The sequence below is a fragment of the Ambystoma mexicanum genome, chromosome 2q (genome assembly GCF_040938575.1).
Source record: "Ambystoma mexicanum isolate Mex_15411 chromosome 2q, UKY_AmexF1_1, whole genome shotgun sequence".
NCBI lineage: Eukaryota > Metazoa > Chordata > Amphibia > Caudata > Ambystomatidae > Ambystoma > Ambystoma mexicanum.
The window spans coordinates 839559148-839576217 of NC_090924.1; the positions used below are offsets into that span (position 1 = coordinate 839559148).

Here is a 17070-nt window from a genome sequence, read left to right on the forward strand (position 1 = left end):
TTTGTTTCGCCCACCCTTGGGACTCAAAACTTTGAGAGGTACACCAATAGGTATGGCGAGAGAAAAGATCAATTATGAGTGTCCCCTTAAAGCGTGTGCAATTGTATACACGGGAAAGCCGTGCATGATTCATATAAGTATGAGACGAACCAATATCCTATGACCCCAGCACATCCTGCCTGAGTCAGTGTTACTTATTCACAGAATTAATCAGTAACCTAGAAATATTAACAGCCTCTTCCGGTTCTACACTAACTGAAGGAACAAGTAGCATCAAGTACAAAGGATCACGTGGAAACGTCAATCTCCAGTGTGCCAAGTACATGTACTGTTGCTGCCAAAAGGTTTAGACTGGTACTATGCATGCGTATTGTAAAACTAGAAGAAGGACTAAAACCCAAAACATGAATATGACACATAAAGCGGCGGCCATGTTCAAAATACTACATTTACCAATTCACTGACCATAACATTGAGTGAAATAATATATGTTGATAATTGCATCTCTTAAACCCATGTGCTCTTTTGGGACTTAGAAATGTTGATATTTCAAATCTAGTTTCGAAATATTTGACCCTTTTCCCCAAAAAATATCTTTTCTATGTATTTCATATTGAATAGTAATCTTAGAACTATGTATTTAGCTTTTTTCAAATTAATATAAAACTCGCATTTTTAGAATTGCCGTTTAGCCTACCGAAGAAAGATAGACGACGTTCTTCTGTGTCCTCAGTTTTTAGCGGCCCACTCAGGGTAGCCTGCAGCGTCAACTTTCGGCTCGCTCGCTGCCCACGCACTGACGTCACGTGCAAGGAATGTGTTTCCTGCGGCTGGGGCGGGCCTAGGGCCGGGAGAGTCTGTGCAGAGGGGAATAGCAGCTGTGGGGAGTGTCATCGCCCTCTAGCCAGCGGAGCCGTTCCGGGACTCGGCGGCTTTTTCTCGCACCTCGGCAGGACCGGGGTCCCGGGATTGAAAGTGGCGAAGGCTCCACGCCCTGCTTGCTAACTGCAAAGGTGAGCAGGCTTGTTGATGGGTCCCGGGCAAGTATTTCGCTCTTTGTTGCTTCCCACCGAAGGGTGGTGAAAGAATGAATGCCGCGTTGTTCTGAAGAGTAGGGTGGAATTCCGTGATCATAAGTTATGGAAAAAATAAACCCCACAGCCGCGCTCAGACGGCGAGATAACACTGCGTTACATAGTTCGCGCAGTCAACTCCCGTTGGGTCTGTAAAAGAATGGTGGGAAGAAGTGAGCAGGGAGCTAACTTGGGGTAGCGTGTAGCATTGCTGTGTTTGCACGATATGTTGTTTGATTCTTGAAACGTGGGAGGTCGTTTGTGACATATTCATCCCTCGTAGACCAGGTAAGTGTCGGATACGAGATTTGTATGGAGTCGGAGTGTTGGTGCGATCTGTAGCATAGTGTGTCTACGAGGGGTGTTGATTTCACGGGCTTGATAGGTTAAACCCAGGGAGCGATTCCCGTGTCTGTAACCACTGGATCATTCGGTGGTTTGTTTGCTCCTTCTGTGGGGGTGGTGTCTGCTGTCTGGGTAATCTTGGATATCTCGCCTGACAGAGTTGAGTTGGGAGTTTGCTTAGGGTCTGTGTGGGCTGAGGATCCGTTTAACCCTGGGAATGAGTTGGATTTTTGCAACCACGAGACGACGAGTAATCTTCAGCGCTGTTATCTTATTAGGTGAAGGGTACACCGAAATGTTCCCGATCCCAGCAATGGTTGTCTATGCCAGGAATAGGTTGATCACTGCGCCAGCGGGCGTGGTTTCTTTGCGCTTCCTGCTGCTTCTATCCTGCCCGGGAAGCTGCATCCGTTGCGCACGTTATAGTATACAGCTTGCATTGGCCGCTTGCCTCCACCACAACTTGTGGGAGGAAGGGGCGGCTCGCCTCGGAGCCGCAGCAATACATTTCCAGAGGAGACTGCTGCTGCCCGGTCCATTAGCATGCATCACGCTACTACAACTGGCCGGGTGTTAGTGAGGTGCTTATGGTGCGGAGGGGGAAATGAGGATGGTATTGCACACCCCACCCTCTCATCCCAAATCTCCTGAGCTGTGGGTCCCGTGTCAGTCTTCTTTGTCTATCCTGTGTCTTCCAATGAAGGGTTAAAATCCAAGCTGTTGCATTATTGCGACGCTACAGGATGTGATTCCCATACCTTATAAATTCAGACGCAATATCCACGTACCCTGGCCATTACAATACAGTATGTAAGGTACTTTATTGGCATGACACTCAAAACAAATATTACCAAAGTAAATGCATAGACTACGAAGAGATTTTACCGTAAAGTATTACATTGAAGAACCTATTGCTTTATGCACGATCTTCTTTGGTGACGTGCCTCGCATACGTTGGTGCTGTTTCCTCCACTAAGGGTCTGGTCGGTACAGTAGCACCGGGGAGCCGTGAACTGTATTTCAAATCATTAAGTGACTGGCTTCACGTGCATCGCGGCTGGCGCCCTAGCAGGCCCCTCTCTGTCTGAACCAGTCATCGATGCTGCTTTTTACTTTTCCTTCAACCTCCAGGCCGTGTTCCTCGGTCGTCTTTTGTTTTGGCTTGTAAAAGCAGCCTTCTAGCTCAAGTTGAGTTTGCGCTTTGAGTTGGTGCCGCCGCGACGAACTAAACTAGCCAAAATGTGCTTTATAACTGGTATAATTTTTCGTTTTTAGAACTTTGTTATGTGAGTATTTTCTGCAGCAGTCCGCAATGCATTTCATTTTCAGTGCTTGGCACTTTAAATAAACAAGTTGGTAGTTACTTTTATTGTATACCCCCGAGGCCTAACGGCGCCACCCGTATGCCTTGTGCAAATATAAATTACATTTATATTTTGCAACATGCTCATGCGGAATAGTTTTTCGCTTCAAAGTGAGTTTCCCAATGCATGTAACGTTTGCAAAAAGGCTAGTGGCGGAACACAAAGCAGTCTACCCATAGGAATATATGTTTCAGGGTTTTATTTTCTCTGAAGCAAGAGTAGCTACCCCTCACAAGTGAAGTAGCCTCCTCTGCAAATATACAGCATCCGATGCATGGATTTTTAAACCTTGGTGTAGCTACAAGGATAGCAGTGATATGGAATTGAATGGAAGAAGCTTTTTGTATATTTTGGTTTAAGCAGTCTTAAAAAGGTGATGCAGGGCATGGTCTGAATGCATAGCCCTAGTTTCTGGCCAAAGTGTTTTATCTTGTTTACAAGAGTGGGTGGTGCTAGACCAGGTGGTTAAGGGAGCTTCTGTTATTATGAAATAATTTGATGGGTATAAAAAAACAGCTGCAAATTCCGGCACTAATTGTGCTAACCCTTGCCTACAAAATGTGCCATCATCTAATGCGCTTGTTCCAACATATTGCGAGCTAGTATTCATTGATATTGTTATCATAACACATAAGAAACCATTTACGCCCGATAATGAGTGGCATAGGTTGGGTGACCAAAGGCCTCTCAGAATATATAGATAAAGCCATTAAGCAATTTGTCCCTTACTTGAGGGACTTGACTCAAATTTTACAAGATTTTTAATGGAAATTGCAGTATTTATTGGCAACCTTGGATGCAAAATCTCTATACACCTCGATTGAGCATCAACTGGCAATTCTAAACCATATATTTAACTTGCCAAGATTTCTCAGCATCCAATAGGGAACATGTGGACATGATTAAGTCTTTATTGGAATTTACATTGACACACACCTACTTTTATTTTCAGTGACTGTTATGCGCAAAACAAAGGTGTAGCGATGGGGTGAAATACGGTTATGTCCATAACCTGTTTATGGACATTTTTAACATTATTATATCTATGATGACAATGAATACAACAGTGAGATTAAGCTTTGGACGAGATACATTGATGTGTTTCTAGTATGGGGTGGAACTAAGGATTGCTTTGATAGATGTATTAGTTTAATAGTAATACCTTTGGCATAGAGTTTACATGCACTATCAATACTAATTCTATTGATTTCCTTGATCTTAAAATGTATGTAGTCGAGTGAAAATTCGAAACTAGGACTTTTAGGAAGCCCACAGAAGTGAATTCCACTAGTTGTCACACAAAGTCGACGATTGCCAATATTCCGGTGGGAGAGTTGTAGTATTAACACCATTTATGAACAGGAGGGACACTTGCTGGCCAAAAGGTTTCAGGAACGAGGGTACTCGCAGGGTTGTGCTGAAAGCATGTGATAAGACTCGATCTGCACAGAGAGAGGATATAATACAGCCACTGACAGAGTTCAGATTCCAGAACTACGCACGTTAATTTTGTCACCAAATATTCCAAAGACAGCAATCTGATGTATGCAATGGTACAGAAGAATTGGCACCTTTTACTAGATGCTGACCTTACTAATTACATGAGGGCAAACCAAGGTTTGTGTGCACTCTGGCACCAAAAATAAATGTCAGTCGTTTCTTAAACTGACTGAAGGGGAAGTGGCAGTGATTGCCTGTCTAAGGTTCACACACAAAGTGGCAGATCATCATGATACACACCATTTGCATGTCGTGGAGGGATGGCATTTGAAATGGAAGATTTTATTAACTTAAGATCAAAATACATAGTGTGTGCGATTATTTGTTCAAAATAAGTGTACATTGGTAGCACCATTAGAGAATTGCGTGTCCGTATCGGGGATCATCTCGCTAGTCTCAACAGTCAAGATCTGAACCTGCCATCCTGATGCTCTTCCTGCCATCTGATGCTCTTCCTGCCATTGGCAGGAAGAGCATCAGATGAGAAAAAAGGCAGAGATTCAATTAATCGGTTTTCAAAAAGCTCATTGTAATAAAAGAGGTGGTGACCTATGACACCAGTTTGAGACAACTGGAATCAAGATGATCTGCAGACTTCGATGTACAATGCGGGGCCTCAACAAAGAGCATGAAAATAATGTATTTTTATAACTGTTTCTTAAAACAGGACTGATATATTTGTATTCATATTTGGTTGATATTAGCTTTTTGTTGCTACCCACTTAAACTTTTTGGATTTACTGAACCTCAGAGGCAAATGACACCAGCTCAAAATGACTTTTTCTTTATCCCATAGGTTCGATTATGTTCAATGATCTTCCCCTAGAACAGAATGTTGGAGAAATGCTGATACACTATGTCAGTTACAACATGAACATTTCACCAACTGCACAACGGCTTCTTTGCAACATACTGATAATAAAAGGGCAACTCAACTGCAATAGCTGTATCGCCTGAAAGCAGGATCCCTTTAATGTTAATATTATTCCCTAATGAGCTTTTACAATGGTCTAACTCATTTGCAATGCTATATCTTTATTAATATAACTGCAATTATGTTTATACTACAATAAGAGATTCCTGCCGCACCTAAATTAGGTCTCACCAAACCAGGGAGCAATTATATCCCAAGTGAATAGTTCTGTGTTAATAATGGAAGCATCCAGATTCCCACAGCTCAGCTAGGGTAATACATGCCTGGAACCTTGGATCGGAGAGGCAGGTCAATGAGAGTTTATTTACAGTTTATTTACAATCGCACTTAATGTTATGTTGCGTGTGGCGTCCTTACCATTACATAAATAACAATTAAAATGGCGCCCGACCAAGGCCGGTTCCTTAAGCAAAAGGAACACTAAAGGATTTTGGGGCTCATATGATACAGCGGTAAGGCTAACTGCTATGGGATTAATAAGAGATTGTGTAAAATGATATCTGGTCCTTAGAATTAAATTGTTTGTATTATCTATAGCAGAATAGGCTGCTTTTAGTCCTTCTCTATTTTTGTGGAGAACTCAATTTTGGGAACAATACTGACTGAGAAGAAATAACATGGGCACGAGGATAAATCACCGCATTTTTTTATGTGGACAAGCTCTACTTTGAATTTATTTGACATTCATTCTCAACATCTTTATATAGCATTTCTAGAGTTGATGGATTACAAGGTCTACTGTTATTCAGACTCTCTATTTCAAGCGGGACTCAATTTAAAATTAGGGTTAGTACCAAGATTATTGACTAAGTAGTTTGGGTGAATTGTGAGCTGGAGGAAACTGGTAGCCGCTAAGATCACTGGTTAGGGATGGGAAATATGAAGGAGAGGAGTCTCCGACACTAAGCGGGTATAGTCTCATAGATGTATCTCACATCCTGCTTTCAAACAATATGCTTTTTCGAGTTATGAGGACTACCGTAACACAAATATTGAGCGCTTATAATTGAACATGCTATTATAGCAACAGAGAACTGACCACAGTGACTTTGAAATGCAAAGTAATTATAAGAACATCTGCCCAACGTGGTAGAGAAACGCTAGAGGGCACTTTCTAAAGAATGTATTGTGAAATGGATTATCATAATTACAAGTTTGATGATTATAAAATGTAATGATGAATGATGGTTTCTGTCCTGCAATTGACTTATGAATTGTTAACTTAATGAGGAGCATCTTTAAATTGTCTTTTACTTAATTATCTAATTCTTCCCTCCTCCCCGCCCCTGTTTTTTGTCTCCTCTCATTTACATGGTACACAATCGGACAATAATGAATCCCGTCATGCTAATGTCATGTATTTGATAATGGTTTTCATGTTCTTTTAAGGTTTCTTTGTGTAGCAATTTGATTTTCATAGTTAAGGTTGTGAATTGGGATTTCTGCCTTGAAAAAGACCATGTTGGTCCAGTGTAGCAACCGTTAAATATGATCTATTCACTCTTAAACCAACGTAGTACTCTGTCAATTATGGGTGGAATGGTTTCTTGTGTGTTATGACAATATCAATGAATACTAGCTCGCAATACCTTGCAACAAGCGCATTAGATGGCACATGTGTTTTATCTTGTGGTTTCAGTTTGTGGGATCCTTCTGGATGCTTTGACCTGGACAGACACAAGTCCGGATGTGGACAAGTACATTTGTAGGTGAAATTGGAGGAGGTTCGGCTGGAAAGAATTGTGGTCCTAAGGGATTGGGGGAGGGGGTCAAATAATTCATGGATAGGGTTGTACTTGGCATCCTGCTCCTTGCCCCACACAACCCGTTCCTGATGTCCTGCATCCCCAACCCCATAACAAGAAACCTATTCCTGACATTCCTTTTTTTCGATTTCACACACTTTCTGTAAGATACAATATCACCCCAGTCTACACTTAAGACGCTTTACCACATGTTGTCTCTTAGCAGACACAAATGTGTGATAATGTATAGTTTTATGGTCCTAAAATAAGGCTGTCTTTCATAAAGACTAATTAAAAGTACACAAATCAACCTGACAGATATGTAATAGCTTGAATGGAAATATACAGTTCCCATAATGCAAAGTAATGTGGGCCTAAACAACATCCTGTGTACGTTTGAGACTTCAACAACAAAAATGCTACTTGACATTGTTTGACAAACTTGCAACTGGTTATTGTGCACAGCTTCTATCAAGTTTAAACCCTCAGAGCTATAAAGTCTTTTAGGTGGCAAGAGTGAGGGCAACGGGTAGCACCTACGTGTCCTGGATGAACCTGAGTACAAATGCTAAAGAAACCGTGTGGCGGGGGGAAAGCCTCATGCCTTAGCAAGCATCCCCCTTGCCAAAGACCACTGGCCTCCCACTATCTCCTTCACAACCTCAGTAGTACATGGAGAACCCATGGCCCCTGCCAATAGCCTGGTGGGTGAGTAAAAAAACTACACTGGCAGACTCTCTGTAGAGTAAAGGAAAATGCACCAGGCAAGTCCTCTTTGGCGAATGCACATTTTGCACCCTGTAAATGATTAATATTTTTGTTACCTTTTGGAGCAAACACTGGAGTTGATACACTATATAAGTACAGCTTTTTGTTTAATGAACAAAATCCCTTGTAAGTGATCCCCATTGTGGCAGCCAAAGGAAATATAACCCATATAAGTGAAGCATTTTGTCCAGGATTGGTCAAGCATTGGCAGCCTGGTTTTCTGGTTGCACAACTTGTAATTGTGCATGCTTTGAACGACACACGCTCCCCCCGCCCCAGCCTCTTTGGTTTTGCACCTACATGCAATTACTGACGAGCGAGAGGCTAAGTACTCTGTTCAAGTAGATGATTGTAAGTAGTTCTATTTACTGTCAGTAGGTAGTAGTGTCCCTTTAGTAGGGGGGTCCTTTAAAATCTGATCCTAGTGAGGACCTTTTTCATCACGCAAGGTTAAGCTTTTGAGTTAATTTGCAAAATGCCTGGGTGGTAGTTGTATTTACATTTTGACTGCATCCTGTCTCGCCTCAACAGCAGTCATTTTCAGGTTGTGTTGTGTTCTGCTGGTTCATTTGTTGGACACCCCTTCTCGCTAGATGCTACACATTTGGGTGTAACATCTCTTTTAGGTTTCTTCTCCTTATTGGGTAATGACTGTAAGCCGTACGTTTGGAAGTATGCCATAAATACAAATCCATAATCCAAAAATGCCATGAATAAAAATCAAACTTGTACACATCTGCCGTTGTATCATTTTAGAAATTAATGTCGGGTTCTAATGTAGATATTTTCTGGCGTTAGAGTGCGACCAATAAAGATGAGATACCTTTTTAAGAGTCGGCTCTGAACGGAGGAGTCGGTACATGCTGTCTAATGGTTGCTGTAACTTGTGCCCTTTGCTTCGACGCCAGGGCTTTAAATGGAACATCTTTGCAAGGACGGCAGCAAGTAGCATTCTTTTGTCGTGAGGTTTGTGCTGCTCCCAAGAATGACGTGCACGAAATCGGCTTTCGATTTAGCTACATTATTCCATGTGGTGTATTAACGGAAGATGCCAGTGTCCGTAATAAGAGATTCGATTTTGCTAACTTCGAATTTATTTTTTTTAAATTCAATTTTTATTTTTTGGAAACAACAAAACGCTCTTGCAAGTAATAACATTGGGGCACATGCCCGTATCAACTTCTGTTAAAGAACCATAATTCTCTGCTGCATTCACCCTCCCTACCCCCGAATCCCCTTTCTTGGGGCACAAGATCCGCGTTTCCGTGGTTAACCCCTTTGGGCAGCACCGACCGGGCATATAAACAAACTTAGTGAACTTCTTGGAGAAATACAATGAGTTCTATGCAAAAATCTAGCTTCTAATTTCACATGCTTTTTAAGAAGTTGCTAGTGATATAGACTCAATGCGAATAGTTTAAACAGTTGTAGCAGAATGTTGGGAAGTGTATTGATCCGTTCAGTAGCCCCACTTATAAGAATGCCGTAGATGACTGTTGCCATTTGAAGTCCTGGGAAGCTCTTATGTAATTTTTGTTCTCTGTATATATAAACTTCTATAAAGCTTTTCGCGCCTATTCTTTTAATGTGGCTCCTTTGTTATAAGTATACCATATTCTCTCCTGGTCCTTGGACAAGGACTGACCACCCATTTCCCCACTCTTCGATTTCTACTCTGAAGTCCACATCTACCATTGGAACCACAAAAGTGATGGGTGGAAGGTTTTGAATGATTCAGAATCACTGGCATTGCTCTGGGCAACCTTCCACACCACTGTTTTTTTAGCCTGTCTGCGCCATTGCAAAAAGGGTCCAGCCATACCAGTTGGGTATTGCCACCAATGGTAGCCTAGTCCGAACTGCTAGGCCGGGTCCCCTCTGCATGCAAAGACAAGCAACCCCAGACATGTTTCGGCCATGTAAATATAACCTGTCACACTGATCAAATTCCATTACTCCTGCTGTTCCCAGCATGCAATTCAAATAGCCACGTTTGATAAAGGAAACGTGATTCTCCATGCCTGCCTTCTCGCTTCCCCAAACTGTTGCTCATCAGTGTGGCGATCTTCCGTTTCCTTTCCCTGCCTAGTACCAGTTTATTGCGGCTTCCTTCCCATTTTTAAAAATATATTTTTTAAATTTTTAATATTTTTTTTTTTGGAGTTCTAGCGAAAATGTGCTGGTGTAAGTTAAGACCAATGGTGCACGCTACTTTAGCAAGTGGGTCACATTGACTGTTAGGCATGATTGTATGCAGTACCCTTTGGGCGGACTACAATAACCTTGACCCCCTGGCAATAGGGACCCAGCCTTTTGTATAAGTTTGCACTACACAGGTTGGTAGTGTGGCTGAGCAGCCAGGCTTATCTCAAGAGGGGTCAATGTAAGCAGTAATGTTGTGAGTTTCACAGTAGCAGTTGTTCAAATAAACGCGTACACTCAAGGTTTTTTGATAAAACAATTAATTTATTTCATAATACACTTCAAAACACACTCTGAGCAAGTAAGGCTACACAATAAGAGGTATGTTCTCTTAGACTTTACAGTACCTCTGTTTAGAAGAAATGGTTCCAGCTTGCTTCTGTTCCTGTACAGCTTTCCAGTTCCTGTTGTTCCTGAGCCTCAGTCGTGGGGACAAGAGAGAGGATGTCTGGGGACTCCTGCTCTGCAATGGGAAGGTCCGCGGCAGCAATGGGCAAACTTTGGTCCTTTGGTGTTTCAGCTCCTTGCGTCTGACAGCAAATAGCAACATTGCGGTTCTTGGACACCCCTTCAGACTTTCCTCGCATCTGGGGTCAAGCACTCTGTTGTGGCTCAGGCTTGGTCCGTCCTGCATCAGGGATGCCTGGAGGATCTTCCTAGCGCTCGGGTCTGACTTAAAAGCAATGCACACAATCTGGTGTTCCTGTCCCTGGCACTTCGGTTCCAGCAATGGAAGTACAGCCAGCTCCAAGAGGCTGTCCAGACGGGCTTACTTTGGAGTTGATTGGTCATTGATATCGTGGCCAAGAAAGAGAGAAGTCGTCCTCGCAGGGCTTCTCTGGTCGAGGTGAATTCGGAGTTTCAGAACAGCATGAGGGTTTCACCGGGCAAACCAACGGTCCAGGAGTTGCAGCAGGCGTCTCTTCCATGTTCTTCGGATTCCTTCGTCCAGTCGTCGACTCTGCCTTCCAAGCTAAAAAGCTTTGCCTTTTATGCAGGATTCTCCCATTCATTCCTGCCTAGCTGTCAATCACACATCAGGGTGGCTGTCCTTGCCAGCCAGCTAGCCAATCACCTTTTGAGCGCATTCCTTTAACCAAGGGGATTAAGCACAGGGAGTTTCGGGCACCTCCCTCACTTCTGCCACTGCCAGACATACTGGAGCCAGAGGTGGGCTTCACCAGTGAATCCCGCCAAAGATAAACTGAACAAAGGGACCAAACGCGGTTTGGTGCGCAGAGTAAATCTCAAGAAAGACCTGTCCAGCAAGAAATGGCAAAAGACCGGGGTCATTTTGATGAAATGGGCGCCCATAAGTGCCTTACTGCAGCTGTGAACGTAGCCCGTGGTAAAAACACAATGGAAGTAAAAAAATAAACTGTTAGTGTTAGCTGGTTTAGATTTGTATGTTATAAGAGTATCTTGTGGTTTTGCTTTGTATGTCTGCATATCGGCCCCTGCTGGAATGTATGAAGTCATCGGGCACATCACTGTTCTATAACTATGAGATGCTTGTTTACTTTTACTGGGAGTTCTATGTGGGGCAGTTGATGGCCAGCAATATATGTGGTGCTGTACTTGTATTGCTTGGTGTCTCTATGTTATATTCGTCTTAATAAAGCCCATTGAGACTTTACATGCGTCCCAGTGTTCATAACCCAACATTGGCTTCCGCAGATCCAGAGTGATGGTGAGGGTGATGCCACGAATGAGCTTTAAAGTGTTTGCCAAGCTAGACGCACACTTAAACCCTCGAACTAGCACAATATAAGAATGTTTCGATTTTCGCAGGAGCCGGGAGCATCCATAGAGCAGTACGTCACTGCTCTTCGCCAACTGGCTGCGTCATGCAAATTCCTGGGTTCATATGATGAACACTTACGGGACCAATTTATGACACATTGTAGTTCAGATCAAATACAGGAAGAGTTAGGGCTAAAGGACGAGCCCACCCTGGATGAGGTTCTGAACATTGTCTGTAGAGTGGAGCATTCTTTGGCATGTATTGCAAAATTGTCAAGTAAAGATGCATCCGAAGTAAGGGCAGAGGTTTTGAGTGTGAATGAACCCAAGAACAAGTAGAAAACAAGACCAAGAGAAACAGTTGGCTCGTGGTGGTACAGATATTAAAGTTACAAGCCAAGGGGTGAAAGAGAAGAACGCTTGTGCTATCGATGCGGCAGCAATTCCCACTTTGTTGCCTTGGTGGTGTGTCCTGGGAGGAAGACGAGATGGTCAAAGTGCAAGAGGAAAGGACATTTCGCCAACTGCTGCAAGAATTACCAATTCAACCAGAAGAGGGTCTTGTATGTCAATGAGGAAGAGGGTCGGAAATCGGCAGATGAAGAAATTGACTATCCTGTGGAAAATATTACTGTTAATACTATAAATGTGATGATGATGATGATGGCTGTGAACATCCTTACCCAAATGTTAAAGTTAATGCAAAGGATGTGTGGATGATGGCAGATTCTGGGTCAAAGATGACCTTGATTTTTTTTTTTTTTGTTGGTTTGTTTGTTCGATGTTGACTTGCCGGTTATGCTTCACTAAGATTGGTTTCTTGTTTGAGCTGTATTGTTTATGATGCTCTAGTCTCTTTGTAATTTCATTCTTTAAGCGGATTGTGAAGCATTGTTGCTTTTTAATATCATTGTTTATATGAAAACAATAAAGTGTTGCTGGAAAAAAAAGATAACCTTGATGTCCAGGGAGGTATTTGAGAGAGATGTAAGTGGTGACGTCCACAACTTATTGAAGCCTGATATATCGGACCAAGGGGAGGTTATAATCAGGATGCCATTGATTTGTTGTGGTATACCATTGGACAGTTTGAGTTTAAAGGACAAATGTGTGAAGGGAAGGTTTTATGTGGTTTAGAAAGGCCTCCCACTATTGGGGTGGAGGGAGCAAAGAAAACTGAAGATCAGACTGGAACCCAGTGAACCTGAGCAAGTGTTTAGATTGGAGCGACACGTTTGGGTAGGCACACAAAGGTGTTCAGGAACGGAGTCAGTAAGATTAAAGGTGTTCAGCACCAAATCATCTTGCGGGCAAACTGTGCTCCTAGCAGTGAGGGAAGGGGTCAAAAAGAAGTTAGAAAAATTGTATGGACTTATCGAAAGAGCGGGAGGAGTGGATTGGACTTTCCGCTGGTTGTAGTTAAGAAGCGCTTGGGAGAGCTGCGTTTGTGTGTGGACTTGGGCCAACTCAACAAGTGTGTGCTGGTGGACCGACATCCCTTCCGAACATGGGAGAGATGCTGTCGAGAATAGGGCAAGGAAAGGTGTTCTCCAAGTTAGATATGGCATCAGCGTATCACCAGGTAGTATTGGAAGTGAGGTGTTGCAAGTTGGCGGCGTTTGTTACGCATGAAGGGGTATTCCAATTCCGGCGAATGCCTTTTGGGCTTGTGTCCGTGTCGACAGTTTTTCAAAAAGGTCATGGATATGTTAGTTGGTGGGATAGGTGGAGTGTTTTGTTTTCAGGATGATGTGCTGGTGTGCGGGAGATCTGAAGAAGAGCATGATGTCATACTTGATAAGGTATTGGAGATTTTTGAGAAGAGTGGCATTGTATTGAGGGAGGAAACATGCAAATTTGGTGTTACAAAGGTGGAATACTTGGGTCATGGGATATCCGGAGATGGAGTGAGACCTAAAGATATTTTAGTGAATGCTATCAAAGAGATCAAGTGTCCTGAAGACAAAGTGCAGTTATGGTCGTTTTTAGGAATGGCAGAATTCAATCAAACATGTGTTTGCAGTTATACAAGTAAAGTGCTGAAATTGAGGAAATAGTTGAAGAAAGGAAGTGAATTTGTGTGGTCCCCAAAGTGTGAAGAGGATTTGTGAGATTGAAGAACGAAAGGTCTAGCGCGGCTCCTGTGGCCTTTTGATACCAGGCATCGGAGCAAGATTACGGTTGATGCTTCGGAAAGAGGTATTGGAGTAGTCTTGTCGCAGGTGTATGATTGGGGAGCAGAGATTATTATTGCTCATGCATCTCGGGGTTTGAGGGGTGCTGAGTCCCGTTATTCTGTGTTGGAGAAGGAAGCTCTGGCGTGCTATTGGACCATGAAGCCGTTTAGGAATTTTGTTTGGGGGACAGATTTTGTCTTGCGTACGGATCATAAGCCTCTGAAGGAAATATTGGAAAATAAAGGTTTGGACAAGGTATCAAGGAGGGTGGCTGGATGGATCACTTGCATGCAGTGCCTTAGTTTTTGTGGTTGAGGTTATTCCTGGAAAGGAAAATATCCTGGCTGATAGTTTGTTGAGATTGAAAGGGAGGAGTGATACTAAGGTGGACGATGAGAATATGGAGATGGTATTCGTCAACACAGAAGGTATTGTATCTAAGGAAGAGCGGTTGGAAGAAGTCAGTAAGGATGATGTTATGGCACTAGTTATGGCATATGTGGAGTCTGGCACGTGGCCAAGAATGGTGGATATTTAGCAAGAGTTGGTACCATTTTGGGAGGTGAGGAATGAGTTGTGTGATGGGTGGAGTATTGTTCAGATGGGAGCGGGCTTTTGCTCCCAAAGGGATACACAATAGGGTTATTGATTTAGCCCTTGGAGGACACATAGGGGTCACTAAAACCAAAGGGGTTTTGCAGAACAACTACTGGTGGCCTGGTTTTGACAAAGTTATAGAGAGGAGATTGTTGGAGTGCCAATTATGTATCAAAATGGGGAAGGGAGAGGAAGTGAGAAATCAACCCCTAATGGAAGTTGATGTGCCAACGGAGGTCTGGAGAGACTTAGCCATGGATATTCTGGGCCCAGTGGATCTGGGTTATGGGAGAGGAAAATGTGTAGTGGTCATTGTGGATTTATTTTCCCGATGGTGTGACTTTAGCATTGTGAGGGAGATTTCGGGTGAGGCTCCTGTAATTACAGGAATTATTTGCTAGGGGAGGAGTGCCTGAAAGTATTTTGACAGACAATGGTCCTCAATTTACAGGTGGTTGCTTTGAGAAGTATTTAAAAGGTGTGGAGTGAGACATAAAAAAAACCCCATTGTATCATCCCAAAACTAATGGATGTGTCGAAAGAATGAATTGATGCGTCATGGATAGCATACGGATGGCCACAGAAACAGGATGTGACACAAAAGTTGCGATTCAGGAAAGACTATTCGCCAGGCGGATGTCTCCGCACACACCTACGGGAATAAGCCTGTTTGAATTGACGAGGGGTCAAAAATCCAACACCGCAGTCAGTCCTCCATGGTTGGGCCAAAGTAGGGAGAGCGACTATGTAGTGGAGGATGTGAGGAGAGCGTTGAAGAGAAAGGAGGAGGAATGGATAACCCGAGAGACTGTGAGGAGAGGTAAGAAAGAATTGAGGGTTGAATGTGGGGACATGGTGAGGAAGAAAGGGGTGATGAGAAGAAAAGGGGAGTCATTGTACTCCGACCCTGTGAGGGTTGTGGCTGTTTTGCGTGGTGCAGTACGTGTTGCAGGTGGTCAGGTGTGGAATAAGGATAGGGTGGCGGTTGTGAGGAGAGGATGATGGTTGTTGGCAAAAATAAAGGAGGGAGATGTATTAGTGTTAGCTGGTTTAGATTTGTATGTTAGTTATCTTGTGGTTTTGCTTTGTATGTCTGCATATCAGCCCCTGCTGGAATGTAGAATGTTATGAAGTCATCAGGCACGTCACTGTTTTGTATTTATGAGATGCTTGTTTACCTTTACTGGGAATTCTATGTGGGGCAGTTGATGGTCAGCAATATGTGTGGTGCTGTACTTGTATTGTTGGGGTCTCTTTTTGTTCTATTCGTCTTAATAAAGCCCTTTTGAGACTTTACATGCCTCCGGGTGTTCATAACCCAACATAAACCACTGCAAACCAGCCATTAATTGCGGAAAGGGTAATGTAAAAATGTTACATGAGAAACTAGACAAAGGGGATACTAAGTAACCCCTCCAGCACCCTATGGTAGGATAGTGTGTGCTGGGTCTAGAAAGTTACAAAACGTAAGTAAGTAGAAGTCGATTTCACTTTACTGCTCCTGGAAACAGTTTCACCAAGAGAAGTTATTTAAACCTTTGGGAAATCCCTGTGCCACTGCACTGAAGGTGCTGTATGTTACAATGTAAAAGATGATGCCTATGGAGTTTGTCAGACTCCAAAGTTAAAAGAAACAGTCTAAATCACAATAAAAATACATGAGAGAGTGAGAAAGAGTTCACTCCCTCCAGTTTAGAAAAAAAGTCCTGAAGTCCAGCAAAAGAGCTGGGGGTCTCTAAGGTAGAAGGGGAATAAGCACATTTTTGAGAATTGTCCCTTACATTGACATTTTCAGGTCTTCTCTGGTTGGTTGTGACTGTGCAAGGGATGGCCCGGCAGACTGTCCCCACCCCTTCTATTGTGCTACGATGTACCACTGTATAATTGTTTGAAAAGCAACATTTGATGGGAAAGTTGCATTATGTTCCATAGGACCATAACCAAAACAATGCCTAATGTATGTTACAGAAGAGTTCCTCTAGGCAAACGAATGGGACATCTATTGCCATGTACTTACCCCCAACAGCTAGAATAAATACTGGCTAAGTACCTATGTGCAAGTTAACGGCCCTTTTTGCCATTTTGCAGATCCTCTGTATGTACTACTAGGGGGTGGAGTGGGCACCTTAAGTTGGACTGAGGAGATGGCGGTTATAGATTCATTGACAGCAACCTACTTCCGTTCTTTCAAGCCACTGTGTCTTGAGCCTGCCCAGGGGGATTCAGGACAAGCCTGGCCCCATTTGTAGTATGTTACTTGGGAAAGGTGGTTGAGAGACCACATAAGAGCAGTGTGCACATGGTAAAAACAAAATGTAAGCTACTAGTTGGAGGAGCCCCCCCCCCCCACCGACATTAATGTCCGTTCTTAGCAAGCATACAGCACACCTTTTCATACTAAGAGTGAATCTCGTGCCTCACTGGCTACAGGGGGCATGGGGTGGAGGGTGGGGGGATGCAAATTGTCCGCATTGCTTAGTATATACTGCATGCCCAAGCGCAATAAAAATCCATGTTCCAGGGCTGATTGCTTACATTGCAGAGCTATTTAGTGGCTCTGTGTAGCCTTCAAGACCCTGGTTAAGTTGACATCAACAGCTGATTGGTCCTACTTTTGATTGG

General features: G+C 43.2%; 1 protein-coding gene across 2 annotated transcripts in view; it reads left to right on the top strand.

Annotated features, from left to right (window-relative positions):
* The first annotated feature begins 732 nt into the window (after positions 1-732).
* Positions 733-17070, top strand: part of LOC138569772 (integrin beta-1) — a 420457-nt gene continuing 404119 nt past the window's right edge. Inside the window, exon 1 of one of the 2 annotated variants that reach the window (XM_069648057.1) lies at positions 733-1013. The gene's annotated coding sequence lies outside the window, so the exon portion shown is untranslated. The remainder of the gene's footprint in view (positions 1014-17070) is intronic. The other variant, XM_069648056.1, reaches the window with a different exon arrangement.